The sequence below is a fragment of the Prionailurus viverrinus genome, chromosome D3 (genome assembly GCF_022837055.1).
Source record: "Prionailurus viverrinus isolate Anna chromosome D3, UM_Priviv_1.0, whole genome shotgun sequence".
NCBI classification, from domain to species: Eukaryota; Metazoa; Chordata; class Mammalia; order Carnivora; family Felidae; genus Prionailurus; species Prionailurus viverrinus.
The window spans coordinates 71,767,719-71,788,690 of record NC_062572.1 but is presented as its reverse complement, the minus strand read 5'-3'; the positions used below and the strand labels follow the sequence as shown (position 1 = coordinate 71,788,690).

The 20,972-nt window shown below is 42.9% G+C and overlaps 1 protein-coding gene across 4 annotated transcripts in view; it reads right to left on the bottom strand.

The window, feature by feature from the left end:
• Nucleotides 1–20,972, bottom strand: part of SMAD4 (SMAD family member 4) — a 111,555-nt gene that overhangs the window by 59,413 nt on the left and 31,170 nt on the right. The window contains exon 1 of one of the 4 annotated variants that reach the window (XR_007145671.1): nt 2,682–3,060. The exons of 1 other annotated variant lie outside the window; for it this stretch is intronic. The gene's annotated coding sequence lies outside the window, so the exon portion shown is untranslated. Of the gene's footprint in view, nt 1–2,311; nt 2,474–2,681; nt 3,061–20,972 lie in introns of those variants that run through there. 2 more of the 4 variants (XM_047826651.1, XM_047826652.1) reach the window with 2 other exon arrangements.

Genomic DNA, 20,972 nt, shown 5'->3' with positions numbered 1-20,972 from the left:
GAGCGCGAGCAGGGAAGGGGCAGAAAGAGAGGGAGGCACAGAATCCAAAGCGGGCTCCAGGCTCTGAGCTGACAGCACAGAGACCGACGCAGGGCTCAAACTCATGAACTGTGAGATCGTGACCTGAGCCGAAGTCAGAAGCTTAACCAACTGAGCTACCTAGGTGCCCCCACAGTCATCTTTAATCATCACTTAAGCAAAACAAAAATTCCTGCCTAACTACACAATCTTCTAGAAAAAAAGGAAATCAAAACATGTACAAGGAGCACTGAAATGCCAACATAAGATGTTTAAAGAACCACTCACCCTTAAAATCACTGAATGAAAAATGAAAAAAAAGTTAGGCATGAGCTAGAGGAGGCCAAAATAGAACTGAAGTAAGTTTAAACATAAAAAAATAATAATATATGATCTCACGAAAGTAGGTAAAATCTTAGACAAGACTAAATATGCATTTTAAATGTAATGAACGAGGCAGATCCTGTGGGGTTAACTGCCCTAGTAGGGGCCTCAGCAATTCACAGCTCAATTAGAATAGTGGCTAATGATGTTACTATAACACCAGCTCAATCAGAAAAAACAGCTTCCAAGCCAGAGAGGCGGTGTGTGACTGGGCAGCATAAATTAGTTCAATACTTGCTCTTAATTTGGGGGGTTGGGGGGCAGATCTAAAGAGGAATGCAGAAAAAATAATTCACATACAAATGAAGAAATAGCTCAACTAAAATGTAGCTTTAAAAAGTGAAGCATAGGTTTTTGAAATAAGAATTGCTGCTTCATAGTATAAGCAGAATTGTTTCAAACAACAAAGCCATCAGAAAAGGCCAAAGATCCATATAAAATGTATACAAAAATTTCAAATTCACCTTCTCAGCCCAAATTTTCATTAAATCTGAAATTGATTTGCAGTTTTTTTCTAAGCTCAAGATTTACAATGAAGGCACTTAGCTATACAGAGAAATTCCTATTAGGTACTCCCACCTCGAAAATCAGAAAATTAAGGTGTAATACCTCTTTAAAGCAACCTCACCCCAAAAACCTGGAAAGCAAAGAAAAAGCCACTTCTATTAATAGACTCACAAAATGTATCAATTTTCTCTAGAAAGGCTTTTAGTTTTAATTCCAACAACTGAAACTTACATAATTCATTAGCACCTTTATATCTAAAGATTCTGCAAATCTTAAATGCTTAGCCTACCTGTATTACTTTGTTCAGTAACAAACCCATTTAAGAAAACAAAATCATAAAAAAATGAACTTAGGAAGCATTAACAGGATATCATATTTTAAAACGTTAATGATATCAATCATTTACAACTTGAAATGTCATGTACTAAGCATATCAGAACTTTCCAAAAGAGAAAATAAGAAATAAGTCCTTAGCAGAAAAAGAAGTTACACATTGGAACTTCCTATGCTATATTTCAACTGAAATACAGTCTCAGTGCAACAAGGCAAAGGCAGTTAATGAAATCCACAATAAAATTTATTCCACTGCAATACTCTAAATCTAATTACTTTATGAAAGTATGCATTTCTTTATTTTCTATAAGACTACATAGTTTCTTCCAACAAAAAATACTGAACCTACTTTTTAAAACCCACATTATTAAACTGCTATTGATGCTAAAAAGATGTAATTCTGGCAAAAGTCAAAGGTTGTTAACAAAATTAGCCAAGATTACATGCCTTTAGAAAATCAACTCAGACTAATTAAAATGATTCCACATCATCTTATATTTGTAATTCCGGAAAAACGAGCGGTTTCACCTTAAACTAGAGTGCAAAAACGAAAGGCATGAGGAAACCAAATTCAAAACAAATTAATTAAAAATATATTCATTAAAATTTTTACCAGTATTTTCGGGGGGGGGGGATAGCTATCAATCATCAACAGAGTTTTAAAAACCTCTCTGCACCCTCAAAGAAATCTTTCCAGTTAACCAAACACACCCATTTCTTTGAAAATCTTGCCGGAGAGATTATAACAGCAGTTTGGGGCTGTGATGGAGCCACCGCCCTACATCGTATACCAATTTCACGCTCAGTACACGTAATCCTAGCAATAAAATAAACTACGTCCTTTATTTTTTGTTAGAGGAGTGGAAGGTGGGGGTGGTCAGTTAGGTGTCGAGAATGTTTCCCGCATACCGCCATCACCCACCATACTCAAAAAGTAAGTAAACAAATCAAAGCCAGAAACATAAACTGGAATGACACAACCAGGAAGGGAAAGTGAAGGACAAAGAGAAAACAAAAATTTGCTTAAGAAAAGAAATGAAGACAAGCCATTTACAACTTTCATTTATACCTGAGGCGACACGCTCCGGCCAACCCAGCGCACTCGGCTGGGGCGGACAGCGAAACTACTCAAGAACAACAAAGAGAAGCGGCGGCCGCAGCAGGAGTCCCGGTCCGAGTTTAACTTGATTCTGCCACAAACCGCAAGGGGAGTTCGGGGCCGCAGGACCCAGCCCGTAGCCCGAGTGACGCGAGGCCCCGCGGCCCCTGCGCAGGGGCCGCCGGCCCGGCCCGTCAGGGGGCCGCGCTCGCTCTCCCGGCGCACCCGCCGGCCTCCTGCTTGCTCCCGGCCGCTGCCGGGAGCCCGCCCCGGGGCGGGGAAGCCGCGGGCGGGGTGCGCGGGCCCGGCCGGGGGAAGGGGAGGGGACATGGCGCGTTACCTGGGCTCGGGCGATGGCGAGGAGTGTCCACTCTCCCGCCGCGACTCGTCCGCGGGAGCGCCGAGCCCGTCGCTCCCCTGGCGGCCCGGAGCGCTCCTCGGCCCCGGCCCCGCCGCGTCCGAGCCAGGCCGCCCCTTCCTCGGCGCCGCGCCGCTGCCCGCGCGGGCCGCCTAGAGCTCCCGGGCCGCCCCGCGACCGGGGGCCTCTCTCGCGGGGCGCCCGGCTCCCCTCACCCGCTCCCGCCCCCTGGGCGGCCGTGGAGTCGCGGGGAGGGCGGGAAGGGCCTCCCGAGGAGAGCGGGCGGGCGCGAACGCGGGCTCCGCCACCCGAGCCGCTCCGTTACCGCAGCGGCGACGACGACCAGGGCCGTGTTGTTGCTGCCAACTTGTCGGAAGGACACTGAGCATGCGCGCACGGAGACCACATCCGGGTAATTTCAGGGTTTGGCCCTTTTTCCCCCTGCAGCTTTCCTTTCTCCCTGCTGCCCCCGCCTCCCGCCCGGAGTGACGGGAGGGTCGCTCTGCGCAGGCGCTCACGAGGCGGCACCAGTCGGCAAGCTGCCCGGAGCGCCGGTCTGGGCTCCGGGCCTGGCGGAGGGCGCTGCCCCAGAGAGGCTGCTTGCAGTGTGTTCATCAGGGAAATTGGCATCCCTTTACAGAAAAGTACGCAAGCAGCGCTGGAGAGCTCGGAGTAGAGTGGGCGTCCAGTAAGTGTTTGTAAACAGCGATGAGCCGGGCCTTGTTTTTTGAGGACCTGCGGCCACAAAAATTAGGCTTGGACAGCCAGCTCCGGGGAGAAGATGGTTGTAGCGGTTTACGTTGGGAAGAAACAGGCGATGACCGCACCTTCTTTCCCTTTCCACCAGCCCTGGATTACTAGATCCAAAGGTGTTGAAACTTGCCAAATCCCTTTTTGGGCTGAGGAGATGCACAGGAGAGTCACATTTGAGAGTCTGGCCAGGTGTTATGAAAAGTGAGTGGAAGAATCTAGGTGAAACCTCAGAGTTGGAAGGGACCTTCCAGGACCTACAACACACCTGTTAACTAGGTTACCTGTTGGGTAGAGAAAGGCATAAACTCTGCTCTTGAATTAATACTTATTTGAAAGCTTTCCAAGATACATGCGTTTATTTTTTTTTAATTTTTTTTCAACGTTTTTTATTTATTTTTGGGACAGAGAGAGACAGAGCATGAACAGGGGAGGGGCAGAGAGAGAGGGAGACACAGAATCGGAAACAGGCTCCAGGCTCTGAGCCATCAGCCCAGAGCCTGACGCGGGGCTCGAACTCCCGGACCGCGAGATCGTGACCTGGCTGAAGTCGGACGCTTAACCGACTGCGCCACCCAGGCGCCCCTATTTTATATTTTTAAAGTTTCGGAAAACACATACTAATTATATATTTTTTTAATTTTTATTTTACTTTTCTACCACCTAGGAAATACCTCCATTGGGGGTCCCACGGAAACTAATTATTGGGAAGTTCTAAAGTCATTTCTTAAGTCTCGTTGCCCTCCTACCTTTCACACAGTGTCCTACCTCCTATCCCCATGCTGTCCTACCCGCCATCATGTCCTGGGCTCTTACCTCTTCTACCAGAAAGCCTCTACAACTGTCATGTTCACTGGTGTTCCCTACTCCTAGGGTGCAGGAAGACTTTCCAAGACTAGTTTTAAAGGAATTCATTTACACATCTTCCACTGCTATATGTACTATTTAATAAAAATTGCTCAGCTTGAGAAATCACCTGAGGACAGAGTGTCCCCTTTCAAAACCGTCCTTCTCCCATCGGACAGAAAAAAAGTAAAACTCTCACCCGTTACTTAAGGTGCATCAGCTCAAGATGTAAAAACCTCCAGGGCAATTCAAAGGGACAATTCAGAAATGGGTGTCTGTGATGTGGAAGTGAATGGCCCAAATGAATGGGTTATAAATTCTTTTGCAAGTCAGGTGGTTTCCAATTCTTGCTGCCAACAAAATTGAAGGAAGCTCTAACTCGGTGATTTGGTAAAAGATCAATATGTGATTCCTAGGCACTATACCTCAGAAGGAGTTAAAAAGTAACATTGGTATAACTAAACCTCTTCCTTTGCCATTCGTGTTTGTTATTTATCACTGTATGACAATATAACCACAAATTTAGCAGCTTAAAACAACACACATTTATTAGTTCACAGTTTCCGTGGGTCAAGAGTTTAGGCATGGCTTAGCTGGGTCCTCTGTAAGATCCCAAATGAAGGTTGGATGGGAAAGGATGCACTTCCAAACTGTCGCTGGCAGCATTCAGTTCCCTGCAGGCTGCACAGGACTGAAGGCCTTAGTCCCTTGCTCACTGTCAGCTGGAGGTCCCTTCAGTTTTTTGTCAATATAGCAGCTTGCTTCTTCAAAGACAGCAAGGGGGAGATTCTCAGTGTAAGACACTGGTAACAGACGTATGTAACAATCACGTATGCATAATTGCATATATCCTGTCACCTTTGCCATACTCTGTTTTTTTAATGCTTATTTATTTTTGAGAGAGAGAGACAGTGAGAGCAGGCAAGGGGCAGAGAGAGGGGGAGACACAGAATCTGAAACAGGCTCCAGGCTCTGAGCTGTCAGCACAGAGCCCGACACGGGGCTTGAACTCAAGAATATAGAGATCATGACCTGAGCTGAACTCAGAGGCTTAACCGACTGAGCCACCCAGGTGCCTCTGCCATACTCTATTGACCAGAAGCAACTCACAAGCCCTGCCCTTACTCAAAAGAAGGAGACCACATAGGAAGACAGGGATCATGTGGGGCCATATTAGAATCCACTACACCGTCTATTTATTTATGCAAATAATAATCCTATAACCCCAACCTCCTCAGAATTTGTCTTCAAGTTCTCTTCACTTCCTTGCTTAAGGGAAACCTGACTTTCCCCTGGGACAGTGCTTTCCCTTCCCCCTTTGAAAGTAGTGGTAACTGTGTTTTCAATCCTAAGTCTCTTAGACTGTGCCTGGAAGCCGGGTAGGTGTCCTCCCTGCTCCTCAACAGACCATCCCCCTCTCTTCCTACTAACCTGCAGCTTTAAATCTTCCTATCCAGTACCCCTCATCGTTGCTCTCATTCCCCTTCATTTTGTCACCATTTGCTCTGTCAGTCACTCCAATACCACTTCTGTCTTTTTTTTTTAATTTTTTTTAACATTTATTTATTTTTGAGACAGAGAGAGACAGAGCATGAACGGGGGAGGGTCAGAGAGAGGGAGACACAGAATCTGAAACAGGCTCCAGGCTCTGAGCTGTCAGCACAGAGCCCGACGCGGGGCTCAAACTCACAGAGTGCGAGATCATGACCTGAGGTGAAGTCGGCCGCTTAACCGACTGAGCCACCCAGGCGCCCCTCTTCTGTCTTAATCCTAGGTGCTTATAATGTACATGTGGATGATCTTCCCAATATCCTGACCTCTCAGTTCTTTGACTTCTCTTCCAAGGATCCTGTCCTACCCTAAGTCTGCCACTCACTCCCATGGGCATAATCATAGGAGCCTTATCAAACCTTGCAACTCATCATAATCACAATTTCAAATATACTCTGAACACGATCTCATTTACAAATCTCCTTGCAGCAATTGTTGAAAGTACGTATCTGCTCTCTCCCATCCTTACCCAGGTTAAATATCTGGCCAATCATTACAATCACTCCCTTGCACACATTCTCCACCCCGGCACACTCTCATCCCCCTTTGTTGTGCTTGCTAGGCAAAACCACAATCCTGATCAAGCCAGCTCCCACCTACCCCACACCAGCACTCACGCATCTGAATGTGGCTAGAGAAAAACACAATGTCACTGCTTAGTTTCACTTTAATCTCATCACTCAACCTCCAGTGTGCCCTCCGTGCTGCCCCAGACTCCCACTTCACTCCTCCATTCTTCTGGATGTCATAGCTCTCTGTCCTCTAACCTACACCTCCTTCCCTTTCATCCTTATTCTCAGTAACCTTGCTTCCTGTTTCGTTGAGAAAATTGAAGCAATGAAACGAAAATCTCCACACAATCCCACGATCCCATCTACCCATACCCTCATACCAACATCTATAACCTCTTCTCCACCTTCCCTCCATTACGTAGTTGAATTTTCCATGCTCCTAGCTAAAGCCAGTCCCTCTGCTAAGGCAACAAATACCAATCTTGGCTTGACTAATCAAGATCATCACCATGACTCCAGCAATTATCTGCCCCCTTCTAATTATCAATGTTTCCCTCTATACCGGGTCATTCCCATCCAGCTGACAAGCAGCTGTTACTTCTCCAATCATACAAAGCCTCTTTGACCCACTTCCACTGTCTGCTACTGCCTCGTGTCTGTACTTCAATTCCAACAAAATTTCAAGAGTTTTCCATGATTTCGGGTTCTGGTTCTCCTGCCACCCTATAGCAGCAGAATTCATGCCATATGATACAATTTATATAAAGTTAAAAAACATGCCAAATATAATGCCTGTGATAACACTACATGCATATGTAATAGAATCACACCAGAGCATATAAGGTTACAGATGTGGCATATTTGAAGTATCCAAGTGAGCAGGTCTCCCACTTAAACCAGTTCCATTCATGCTTTCATCCTTACTACTCTATCAAAACTATTCTAGTCAAGGTCAACAATGAACTTCATATTGCCTAAGTCCATTGATCTATTCACAATTTTCATTTTAGTTGACCTGTCTGTAACAGCTAACATAGCTAATCACTTGATTCACCTTTTTTTTTTTTAACCACATCCACCAATTTTCCTCCTTCATCACTGATCCCTCTTTCCCCGTCTTATTTCTTCTTTGTTGATTCTCTTTTCCCAGACAACCTTGCAATGACGTAGGGCTCATTCCTTGGATTACTTCTCCTTTCCATCTATACTTATTTCATTGGTGATCTCATTAAATCTCCTAACTTTCAACAACATCAGAGATACATGATATCATCATATATGATAACATTTCCAAATTTATAGATTCAGCCCAGACCTCTCATCTAAACTCCAGATTCTGATATCCAGCAATCTGCTGTACATCTCAAACTTATGCCACAAACTGAAAAAATATTCTCTCTTAAACCTGTTCAACTCACCAGCTTTCCTCTCTCATTGACGACAAGTCCATCCTTCAAATTGCTCAGATCAAAAGCCCTGGAAGCATGCTGCCTTCTCTCTTTTATGTCCAGTGTCTAGTCCAGATTCAGAGCATCCCTTACCATCTCTACTGCTTCCTCCCTGGTCTGAGCCACCACCATCTCATGTTTGGATTAGTCTTCTAAAAGCTCTCCCTGCTTGCACTCTCAACAATAGCCAAATTGTGGAAAGAGCCTAAATGTCCATCAACTGATGAATGGATAAAGAAATTGTGGTTTATATACACAATGGAATACTACGTGGCAATGAGAAAGAATGAAATATGGCCTTTTGTAGCAACGTGGATGGAACTGGGGAGTGTGATGCTAAGTGAAATAAGCCACACAGAGAAAGACAGATACCATATGGTTTCACTCTTATGTGGATCCGGAGAAACTTAACAGAAACCCATGGGGGAGGGGAAGGAAAAAAAAAAGAGGTTAGAGTGGGAGAGAGCCAAAGCATAAGAGACTGTTAAGAACTGAGAACAAACTGAGGGTTGATGGGGGGTGGGAGGGAGGGGAGGGTGGGTAATGGGTATCGAGGAGGGCACCTTTTGGGATGAGCACTGGGTGTTGTATGGAAACCAATTTGACAATAAATTTCATATACTGAAGAAGAAAAAAAAAAAAGCTCTCCCTGCTTTCCATCTTGCCCCTTAGAGTCTGTTCTCAACGTAATAACCAGAGTGATCCTCCGAAAACATAATGATGTCACTCCTCTGCTTAAATCTCCACAATGGCTCCTCATTTCACTCAGAGTAAAAGACTGTCCTTACCGTAGTCTACAGGGTTCCACAAGATTTTCACCACCGTCCTACCCCAATCATTATTTTTCTAATCTCATCTCTTGTTGTTCCCTTGGATGAATCTGCTGCAGCCTTACTAACTTTCTTTATTGACCCTAGAAGATATGAGCCATATTCTCAAATTAGGGCATTTGTGTTGGCTCTTCCCTCTGCCTGGGACACATCTCCCCCAGATACCTGCAGTGCTAACTCCCTAACCCTCTTGAGTCATATGTCATCTTCTCAATGAGGCCCACCCTAACCTTTTTAAAACCATAACTCATTTTGAACCCTACCCTACACCCCAGATTCCCCTTACCCTGATCTATCTTCCTCATAGCTCTTCTCATTTACTGTGTTATTTACTTATATTTATGCTTATTGCTTATTGTCTCCTACCCCCCACTAGAATGTAAGCTCCACAAGGGCAGGGATTTATACATAGTGTTTACTAATATATCCCAAGTGACTAGAGTTGCTATTGACACATAGGAGGTTCTTGATAAATTCGTTTGGGTAAATGAATACGGTGTTTCATGCTTCTAACCATGTCTTATTCCAGCAAAAATATTCTGCATTTTAATTTCAGTAGTTCATCAAAATTTATAACATTTTATGTTGTTTATACCAATTAGGTATTCAAAATTGTATTAATAATACAAGCAAGATGAATGTTTTAAACTTAGAGACTCAAAGATTTTTTTTTTTTAATTTTTAGGGAAATATGATAGGCTGATCAATAAAAGACTTTCCAGACTAAAATCTTATATTAAAATGTTCAGGAGCAAGTAGAATGGAAGTACAAGATAAGGAGAAAAAGAGTGATACAGAATTTCTTTTTAAGAAAAGCTTGTTCATGTATTTTTTTTAAATAGATCATAGATGCATTATGATATTTAGATTCCCTTGGATACACTTACAGAATGATGTAACAATCTTATTTTAAAATGCCAATACTTATAATATGCCAGAAATAACAAACTTTGCCATTATTTAAACTTAAGATGAAACGTTTTAGATATGACCTTTAAAGGTACAGGAAGAAACATCGTTTCTCAAATTTCTCTTAGGAGGCATGCAAGCAAGAAATTTTGAAGACCACAGTGCCAAGGCACTCCAGGGGACCTAAGCCACCACCTTTCCGGAGACTTCTTCAGGTGAAACATCTCACTCAGTTCTTCCATCCGTCTCTGCCCTGGGCTCTCGTTCCCTTTTGTTTTCTCTGAGGCTCACCTCCTGTGAAACAGAGCTTCCCCAGGGTAAGGAGAACATAGAGCTTTTACCTTTTCATCCCAGAGTTGAAGACCTAGCCGTCCCACTTCCAGCACCGCCCACTGAGGAAGAAATAGAATAATTTTTCATGTGGGAGTGCCTGGGTGGCTCAGTCATTTAAGCATCCGGCTCTTGATCTCCACTTAGGTCATGATTTCAGAGTTCGTGGGTTCAAGCCCCCCATAGGGCTCTGTGCTAATAGTGTGGAGCCTGCTTGGGATTCTCTCTCCCTCTCTCTCTCTCTGCCCCTCCCCTGATCACACTCTCTCTTTCAAAATAAATAAATAAAACTTAAAAAAAAAAACTATTCACTGTCAGCACGGAGCCCAATGCGGGCCTTGAACCCACAAACTGTGAGATTATGACTGAGCTGAGATCAAGAGTTGGATGCTTCTGGGTGGCTCAGTCAGTGAAGCGTCTGACTTTGGCTCAGGTCATAATCTTGCAGTTCATGAGTTCAAGCCCCATGTCGGGCTTGTGCTGACAGTTCAGAGCCTGGAGCCTGCTTCAGATTCTGTGTCTTCCCCTCTCTCTGCCCCTCTCCCGCTCATGCTCTGTCTCTCTGTCTCTCAAAAATAAATAAATAAATAAATAAATAAATAAATAAATAAATAAATAAATAAACAAACAAACAAACATTAAAAAAAAAGATGCTTAATGGAAATGTGGAAATGATGTAGCAATTGACAGCTCAAGGCATGAGTTAGGCATCATGACATTTTAGAGTTAACCCAATTTTTTTTCAGCCTGTTTTGGTTCTGTTTATTTGTTTTCCTTAGCTAGGCAAGTGATAAATTATAATTGTTTTATGCCAGGTCTAGTGAATAGTAATAAAGGGTACTGATAAAATGAAAGGAGCTCATACATTTAAAAAGACGTAGAACCAGTGGGTTATTTTAGGAGCATAATGGGAGTTAACCCAATGCTTTAAAAAATAATCTAAGTTGCCCTTGAAAATCATTTAACATTGATTAACCTAAACACTGCAAAGCACTATTTCCCTCATCCCTAAAAGCACTACAGTAAACTGTCATCTCCTTTGGCTTAAAGTGTAGAACATTATGTTTGAGAGTGACTGGTGTACATTTGACTATCAAGTGATTTGTTCTTTCAGCTCTATAGGAGGCCAAAGGCTTGATGAAGAAGAGTGAAGATGGGTAGAGCCAATGCTCCATTTTATTTATTTATTTTAATCTACTAAAAAGCTACAATAGCTGCTATCCACGCCAGATCCAGCAAGGGTGACAGAGGCAGCTGTGGACAGAATCCGAAGTGGGGGAAAGGGGTTGGGCAGGCAGGAAGGAATTACATGGGAGGGGAAGGGAAATCACAGCCCACCTTTGCCTGGCTGCAGTCCTCTAAGTACTAACAGAGACCAAGAGGCAGCTGAAAGCAAGGGACAGGAGCAGTACACATCCCTCTGTCAGCCCTAACCATTCACACAATGCACATTTTTATTCAATACGGACCAGGTACCAAGTACTAAGGGATTCAGAGAGAAATCTATAGCACATGCCCTTGAGTAGCGCCGAGTCTAGTGGGGGAAGAGTGAAGTGTTAATAGATAATTCTGATGAGGTGGCCACAGAATGCTGTGAAAAAACAAAGAAGGAGCAACCTAATCTTGCCAGAGTTCGGAAGCCTTCACAAGAAAGTGACATTTGAGCTGGACTTTGAGGGAAAGTAGGAGTTTGCCAGTAGAATAGGATTGAGTGAAGACTTTCAGGGCAGAGAAAACAGGCTACAGATATGAAAGTGATTGGTGTGTTTGTGGAATTCAATATATAGCCATAGGTATACTTGTCATATACAAACAAAGCAAAACGCAATACACCACATTCAAGAGGGTACATATTACAGCGTTGTTGGCCTTAACAGACTGTTGGAAATAACTCAAATGTTTACCAAAAGGAGACTGGATAAATAAACTATGGCACATCCATACAATGGAAGACTAGATAGCTGTAATTTAAGTGGAAGTTTTCACTGTACCGTATGGAAAGATCTCAAAGGTTTACTGCCAAATGACAATGCAAAGTCCAAAACAATGTGTATATTATGCTATCTTTTCTATCATAAAGGAGGAAAAATAGTATACGTTTATAACAATAATGGTTGTATGGAGTAGAGTGAGAATTGGACAGATGAGGAATGGATGGGAGAAAATTTTTCACTGTATAACTTCTTTTTTTAATTTTTTTTTTTAATTTTTTTTTCAACGTTTTATTTATTTTTGGGACAGAGAGAGAGACAGAGCATGAATGGGGGAGGGGCAGAGAGAGAGGGAGACACAGAATTCGGAAGCAGGCTCCAGGCTCTGAGCCATCATCCCAGAGCCCGATGCGGGGCTCGAACTCACGGACCGCGAGATCGTGACCTGGCTGAAGTGGGACGCTTAACCGACTGCGCCACCCAGGCGCCCCCACTGTATAACTTCTTTTATTATTCATCCATGTAGATGCATTACCTATTCAAAAAATTAAACTGAAACTAGATTCAAACTTGAAATTCAGAGTGGCTGGAATGTGTATGCCCTTCCTTTCCTTTAAGACTCTGTTGATAATCAGGGTGCCTGGCTGGCTCAGTTGGAAGAGTATGGGACTCCTGATCTTGATCTTGGGGTCATGAGTTTGAGCCCCGTGATAGGTACTAAAAAAAAAAAATATATATATATATATATATATATATATATATATATATATACACACACACACACACACACACACACACACACACACACACATATATATATACACACACACACATATATACATATATTTAAAAAAAAAAAAAAGACTTGATGATCCTCTAGGATCCCTGATGTTTGTCAGGACTGGGTGCCCTTTCTTTCTGCTCCCAGACCAGACTGTGAGTTCCTTTGTCCCTGAGGACAGAGGTTCTCTTGAGGGCCTTCTGCATAACAAGTGTGGAAGTGTCAGAGAATGTTTGTTGAATGAATGCACAGAGGTGAGAGATGAGGCTGGGAAGATAGATTTGGAGCCAGACTATGAAGGAAGACATGCTCATGAGTTGAACTCCACCGGGGGACAGATATGTTTGGGTTTTATAGTTTTACTGAGGTACAACTTACATTTACAAACTTTTTAAGGGAGTTGGATGAATTTGGGTAAATGTACACATTGTGCAACCATTACTACAATCAAGTTTAGAACACTGCCATCACTCCAGAATGTTCCCTTCTGCCCCTTTGCTGTCAATCCCCACCCCCATATTCCTGGCCCCAGGCAACCATTGCAGCTGCCTGCTTCCTGTTTTTCAGGTTTTGGTTTTTCGAAAATTCCATATAAATGGAATCTTACAACATGTAATTTTTGCATCTGGATTGTTTTTACTCAGCATGATGTTTTTGAGATCTAAAATGTTATTGCGTGTATCAGTAGTTAGCTCCTTTTTATTGTCCAGTAGTATTCCATTGTGTGTATTTGCAAATCCATAGAAACAGAAAGTAGATTGGCAGATTAGCGGTGGTCACAGGACAGGAGAGGAGGGGAATTGAAAGACACGGGGTTTGTTTTTGAGGTAATGGAAATGTTCTGGAATTAGTGCTGATGGTTGTGCTACATTGTGAATATATTAAAAGACTGAATTGTACACTTTAAAATGGTTAAAACACATGCACCTGAAACTAATGTAGCACTGTGTGTCAACTATACTTCAATAAAAACAAACAAATAAATAAAATCGTTCAAATTCATAGAAACAAAGAGTTGAATGGTGGTTGCCAAGGGTTGGGGGAGAAATGAGAAAATGTTGGTCAAAGGATACCAGTTTCCAATTATAAGATGAATAAGTTCTAGGGATCTAACATATAGCATAGTGACTTTAGTTAACAATACTGTATCATATATACTTGAAAGTTGCTAAGATCTTAAATGTTCTCGCCACCAAAAAAAAGGTATAATTATGTGAGGTGAGTGATGTATTTAACTTTATAAGGGTAATCATTTCACAATATATACATGTATAAAATCATTGCATCGTATGCCTTAAACCTATACAATGCTTTATGTCAATTATCTCTCAATAAAGCTGGGGGAAATAAAATTATTAAAATGAGAAGCTTTATGTTATGTACATTTTATCTTAAAAAGTTACATTCTAGGTGGCATTCACTTTCAAATGCCCCCTCTCTGTAAAGAGAGCTTTCCTACTATTCTTCCTTTCTGATCTTATACTCTAATAAACTTGCCTGCTGCTCAAAAAAAAAAAAAAAAAAAGTTACATTTGAGGTAAGCATCACTAACAAGGTTACTAAGCAAATAAATAGCCCTTGGAGGCAGCCTCACTTGGTTTATGTTCTCATTTCACTTCTTACTAGCTATAAGACAGGGGACAAAACATTCTAAGTCTCAGTTTCTTCATCTGTGAAACAGGGATAAAAATAAAGCCTGTTGTGCCACTGAGCTGTAGAGAGGACTCAGTGAGATAATGCCTGTAAAGCACCTAACATGGTCCTGACAAGCACCTAATCAGTATTAGCTAACTTTTTAATCCACCTACACCTACATATGTCAAGTCTATAACATGTCTTAATTTATTCAATTCAACACGAAGCAGGGATTATTCTCAATCTATAGGTGGTGAAACTGAACTATCAAGAGATTAAAAATAACTTGTCCCCATATTAGGGAAGATTCTATAAAATAATTGGTCTGTATTTTTCAAACGTGTCAATGTCATGAAAAACAGACTGGAGAACTGTTCTGGACTGAAGGAGGCGCAATAGACATGACAATCAAATGCTGTGCGTGCTCCTGAACTGGGGATGGAAGAAGGGGGGGACATTATTGGGACAACTGACAAAATTGGAATATGGACAGCAGATCAGATAATAGTAGTGAATCCATGTTAGGATTCCTGATTTGGGCAACGATAGTGTGCAAAGCCAGGACCTAGGGTATGGCGAGCAAAGCTCCTGGGAAGCCCTCTCAGGGCCATGACTCAGGCATTGCTTGCTTCCACCCTGAATCTGGCCCTGAATCTGGTGTTATGGTGGCATAAGAGATGTCCTTGTTTTTATTTTATTTATCTTATTTTATTTTATTTTATTTATTTAATTTTTTTTGAGAGAGAGAGAGAGAGCATGAGTGGGAGAGGGGCAGAGACAGAGGGGGACAGAGGATCCAAAGCTGGCTCTGCAGTGTCAGGACAGAGCCCGATGCAAGGCTCAAATTCAAAAACCACGAGATCACAATCTGAGCCGAAGTTGGATGCTCAACCGACTTGAGCTCAACTGAGCCACCCAGGCGCCCCAAGGATGTCCTTGTTTTTAGTAAGTACACACTGAAGTATTAAGAAGAAAGGCATGTATGTATGTAACTAGCCTTCCAGTAGTTCCAAAATAATATATAAGCATAGAAAGAAAATATTAAAGCATATGTGGCAAAATGTTAATAATTTGTGAATCTGGGTAAAGGATATGCAGAAGTTTTTTGTACTATTCTTGCAAGTTGTCTGTAAGACTGGATTTTTAAAACAATTTTTAAGTTACCTGCCCATGTAATGAAGTCCCTTTAACAGCAGAGCTGGAACCTGAGCCCTCTCCAGCCTCCAGCCCTCCACACTGAGTGCAGTGTGGAGCAGTCCTGCAACCCAAATCTGAAGCCAGGACCCAGAAGGGCCTCCTGACCAGATGCCTCAGGAAGTGGCCCAGGTGCCTTTGAACAGTGTTTCTTCCACTTTAATATGATCTTGTTAAAATACAGGTTTGGGGTGCCTGGGTGGCTCAGTCAGTTGAGCGTCCAGCTTTGGCTCTGGTCATGATCTCGGGTTCATGGGTTCAAGCCCCGCATCAGGCTCCTTGCTGACAGCTCAGAGCCTGGAGCCTGCTTTGGATTCTGCCTCTCCCCGGCCTTGCACTCTTTCTTTGTCTCTAAAAAAATGAAACATTAAAAACAAATTTTAACAAAAAATGCAGGTTTTGATTTGGTGACTCCAAGGTGGGGCCACATTTCTAACAGGCTCCCAGGTGAAGTGATGCAGCTGGTGGCTGGATCAGAGCTCTGAACGCAAGACCCTAGACTCCAGAGCCTAGATCTCTAGAGCCTAAACTGCAAAATTTCTTGAGGTGGGAAATAGAAAGGAAAACTAGCTGATTTAGGAGACAGTCCATAGTTGCGATGCTACCTACTTCAAATGCTTGCCAATGATTAGCTTAGCTTTCTTTTTTTAAACATCCTTTCATTCAGGAAACATGCAGAGTGAGCCTACTGGGTGCCATGCTTTATTTCGGGTGAGGAATTGGATGGTGATGAACATTAACTGAAATGCCTAAAATTTATCCAGCCTCTCCCTTCCCCTAGGAGACTCCAGATCTGCCTTAAAACTAGACAGTTTTTGGTTCAAACAAGTGAATGTAGCATCTAACCGTCTCAGTCAGTGTCACAGGCACAACAGGGAACATTGCAGGGAGGGGGGTGCTGGAAATAACAATTTCATCAAAGGCAAAAACAAAACATTTTTTTTAAAGGTAGAGTTGGTATCGTTTTAGTGATAAAAGGATCTTATAATGAATATTTGTGCAAAGGGTTTTGAGCTTTCAGCTCCGAGGGGGGAAAACATCTAACCTTAACATCACCAAAATCTTTCCTAAGTTTTAAAGAATTTTTCTTGGGAGACAACCTTGAGGCGGGTAATTAACTTTACCTGGGAAGAAAATTGCAGTTACTATTTTATTTTAAAGGGTTCAAGGATAAACAAGTGCCACCTTTTCAGAGGTGGAAACGCAGGATTTGAAGGAGAAGGATGCTGTGAGCGCTTGAACAGCCCTTACCTCGCTTCTCCTTGGGAACCGGCTGTGTGAAGGATGTGCGAAGCTGCTTCCAGGACTCAGCCTCCAAGAAAAGGTGTCCCCTCCTTGCTGTCCCCTCCTCCAAGAAAAGGTGCCCGGCAGAAGCTCCCACAACACCTGCCACTCAGATTTGTCTTTCTCTTGCGCCCATTGGTTGCGGCCACCTCTCCCCTCTGCTGTTTTCTCTTCCCCTTTCCTTTGCCTGGTGGACTTTCACTTCCCGGGCCCTTCTGACAAGCTGCACCCAGCTGCTGCGGATGAACTGTCCCCACGCTTCCTGCCCTCCGCCCCGTGCAGCCCACGCAAGGTCAGCCCCGTGCGGGAGCACTGCTGCCCATGGAGCCGCCTTCTGGGCCTGGCTACCTGGGCCTCCACACGCGCATCTTTCACCAGCAAGGAAGTGAGAAGTCAACACCCTCCCAGCCACACGCCCCGGGAGGCCACCAGCGGCGGCAGCTGTTTGCCTCCCGCCCGTTTTTCCGGGAAGCTGGTTCCCGGGTTGGCCCCCACCTGGTTCAGCGCTGACACCGATCCTCACTGAGAAAGGTGCCCTGGTTCCGCAGCACGTCTCCAGCCTGGACGCCCGGCCCGCCCTCCCCAGCATACACACACACCACTGGCCCGGGAGCCGCAGTTGGTCTGAACTTGTGAGGCTCCATGGGTTAGTTAGAATACCAGGCCGACTCCGGTCTTAGCCACAGTCCACAAAGGCTCCTTGGCAGGGGTTCTTTGTGCAGGCTTTGACCCAAAGGCCCAGGAATGCAGGCTTATGCCATCCTCCCTTACAGCTGCCCTCCATTCCCACTGCTCCCCCAGGAGCAAGTCCCAACAGATTCTTCGGCCAAGGAAAAGGCCATGTGAACAATCCCAGGCCCAGGCCCAGCGTTTGCCTGCCGTCCTTCCCTCCCTGCCTCCCTCACCATGCCAAATCCCATCGGGAGGCCCAACTCTCCCCTACCAACGACTCCAGCCCAGCTGATCTCACCAGCCACTCCACTGACCCTTGATTTCCTAATGTCCTGTTTACTTTAGACTTTATTAACAGACAGTAGCATAGAAGTGGAGATTACAGATGGGCTTTGGAGTCAAATGGACATGTATTCAAATCCTGCTTCCATTGCTGTGTGTTCCTGGGCAAGTTACTGAACCTTTCTCAGCTTTAATTACTTCCTCTCTTAAAGTAGGTATCATCACACTTGTTAAAAAAATGTTCTCCTCCAAAGATTAAAGGCAAATTCTCTCATCCAACAAAAATATACCGAGTGTCTGGTGTTTGGCAGGCACTACTGTGGATGACAATACTGTGGTGTACAAGGCAAACTCCTTGTCCTCAAAGAACTTACATTCTGGTGGATGACTGACGATACACCAATAAACCTGTAGCCAAACAAACAATACTAATGATAATTACCATTAAAAAAAAAAACACAACATACCAGAGAGAGTGATTAGATTTGGAGAGGGTGGGGAGTAGTATTTTAGATAGGATGATTAGGGAAGGATGTCTGAAGAGGGGACATTTGATCAGGGCCCTGAATGATACAAAGAAGTGAGCTATGCAAAAATCTGGGGAGTGCAGGTGTAAAGATTCTGAAGCAGAAACGAGGTCGATGTATTCATGGAACAACAGTAACATCAGCGCAGCTAGGGCAGGGCAAGAGAGAGGAGCAAGGTAGGGGATAAGATCAGATAGGTAATATGTGGGGAGAAGCGTCAGCATGTGGTCAGTGCTCCATACATTCCAACTATTCTTAAAGGGGTCTTGTTTTCTTAACGAGGCTATATACTCTTTGAATGCACTCATTCATTGGAAAATACTGAGTGCCTACCAGGTGTCAGTCACTGTGCTATGAGATAGGAATATAAAAACGAACAACACAGATGTGGGAAAGGAAAATGAGAAAGTGAGCAGGGTGATTTGCAGGGTCAGAGACAGCTGAGCCTAGCCTACTGCAACCTTAGGGACTGAGCTTGGCTCAAGGGCGTCCTGATGCTTGCCATGCTGTTGTACAACATGCCTCAGAAAGTGCCCAGTGAAATCATTATCTGAATATTAAGGGATGGAAAAAGAGATACAGGTAAATATAAACCAAAACAGTTCCAGGGTAGTAACTTTCATATCATCTGAAAGAGACTGTAAGGTGGAAAACATCATGAGGGACAAAGAAGATTGTATATGCAGTGTAGGTCAACTGAATGACTCAATTAGTGAGCTTGATCTAATAGAGAACTTTGTACTCAACAAATAAAGAATATACATTTTTCAAGAATGTATGGAAGACTCCAAAATCAGTCATGTACTAGTCATGCGCTTCAATAAATTCCAAAAAAATCCACATCATTCAGGCCATGTTCTCTATCATAATACAATAAATTTGGAAATCATTAACAAAAGAACACCTTCAAATTCCTAGAAGTCTGGAAATGAAAAATTCTATTAAATAATAGAATAAAGAAATGATCATACTGGAAATTACAAAATATAATAAAAGCACCGTGTGTCAAACTGTACATAGCTGGTACATAAAAAGGATTTGTAGAGTTATATACATTTAACAAATAAGAAATATTGAAATCAAATGAGCCACGTGCCCCGTGCAAAAACCCCAGAGAAATAAGCAGAAAGGAATAAAGATGGGGCAAAAATCAATGATAACGAGGCATCAGGGGAGAGGGGAGAAAAGCAGTACACATGAATAACAAAACTAAAAGATGATTTTTTTCAAAAGACTCCTGAAAGTGACCATCGTGCCAAGATCAATAAAAAGCAGGAAGGTATGCAAGTAAATAGAACACCAAATAAAAAGGAAAAAATAATTTACAGACAAAATAGGCATTTTTTAAAAGATTATTAACTACTATCTGCTAATAAATTTGAATACATTGATGAGAAGGGTATACAGCTGGAAAAACAGAAAATACCTGTTGACACAAAATTTTAAATAGAAAAATAACCGTTAAAAAATTTGAAATTGTCATGAGATTCCCCTACTCCATCAGATATAAACATATACACACATTTGCTTATTTTAAAAATCAATGGAAAACTAAGTCATAAGAAATCGTAAAATCTACTTAGGAGGAAAGAGACAAGGAGAGAGAAACTAGAATTCTCTAAATATACCCGGTTGCGTGAATTTTACTGTAAAACTACATAAATCTTTAACATAATTATGAAATAAAATTAAATTAAAGTTAAAAAGCAATCCCTAAAATGTGAAAACAAATTGAAACAGATGAACCTGATTCTGTTTCAAGTTGGTGGCACACAAAGGAGCTATTCCAAGTGACTTTATTTATTTATTTTTATTTTTTGTAGTGTTTATTTATTTTTGAGGGAGACAGAGAGAGAGAGAGAGACAAAGGTGAACAGAGAGGGGCAGAGAGAGGGAGATACAGAATCCGAAGCAGGCTCTAGGCTCTGAGCTGCCAGCACAGAGCCCAACACAGGGCTCGAACCCATGCACTGTGAGATCATGACCTGAGCTGAAGTCAGACACTTAACCGACTGAGCCACCCAGGTGCCCACCAAGTGACTTTAAAACAAATAACTTGACTCTATATCCCTAGCAGGACATAGCCTGAGGATGAAAGAACTGCAATACAAACATAAGCATACACATAAAAAATCTCTAAAAATTATTTTTGATAATCACATTGGTGGTAGAGGTTTGATATCATGGTTTCTTTTTATGTAGGCTTCATGCCCAGCCCAACACAGTGCTAGCCCAACATGGAGCTTGAACTCATAACTCTGAGATCAAGACCTAAGCTGAGATCAAGAGTTGGACCCATAACTGACTAAGCTACCTAGGTGCTAGGGAGTTTTAGTATTATTATTCTGAGAATGCTAGTATGTATTGCAGGATAAAGGAAATGAGTAATTTAGGTTGGTATTATTGAGAACTGAGATTTCTGACATGACAGAAAGGAGATATAGGGGTTACATAGATGAAGGTGTGGAGTCCTGTCTTTGAACTGGAAGTATGTGGTAGGTAGAACTGTATAATGATCCTCACTGAGACAAGCCCTTGTGAAATCTCCTCCCCTTGGGTGCAGGCAGAACCTGGGAATATGATGAAGTGTCATTCCTGTGGTTAGGTTACTTTATAGGGCAAAGGGACATGATAAAAAAGGAAAATAAAGTATTGTACAGATATAATTAAAGTTCTGGGAGTGCCTGGGTTGCTCAGTTGGTTGGGCATCCGACTTTGACTCAAGTCATGATCTTGAAGTTCATGAGTTCAAGCCCCACGTCATGCTCTGTGCTGACAGCTCAGAGCTTAA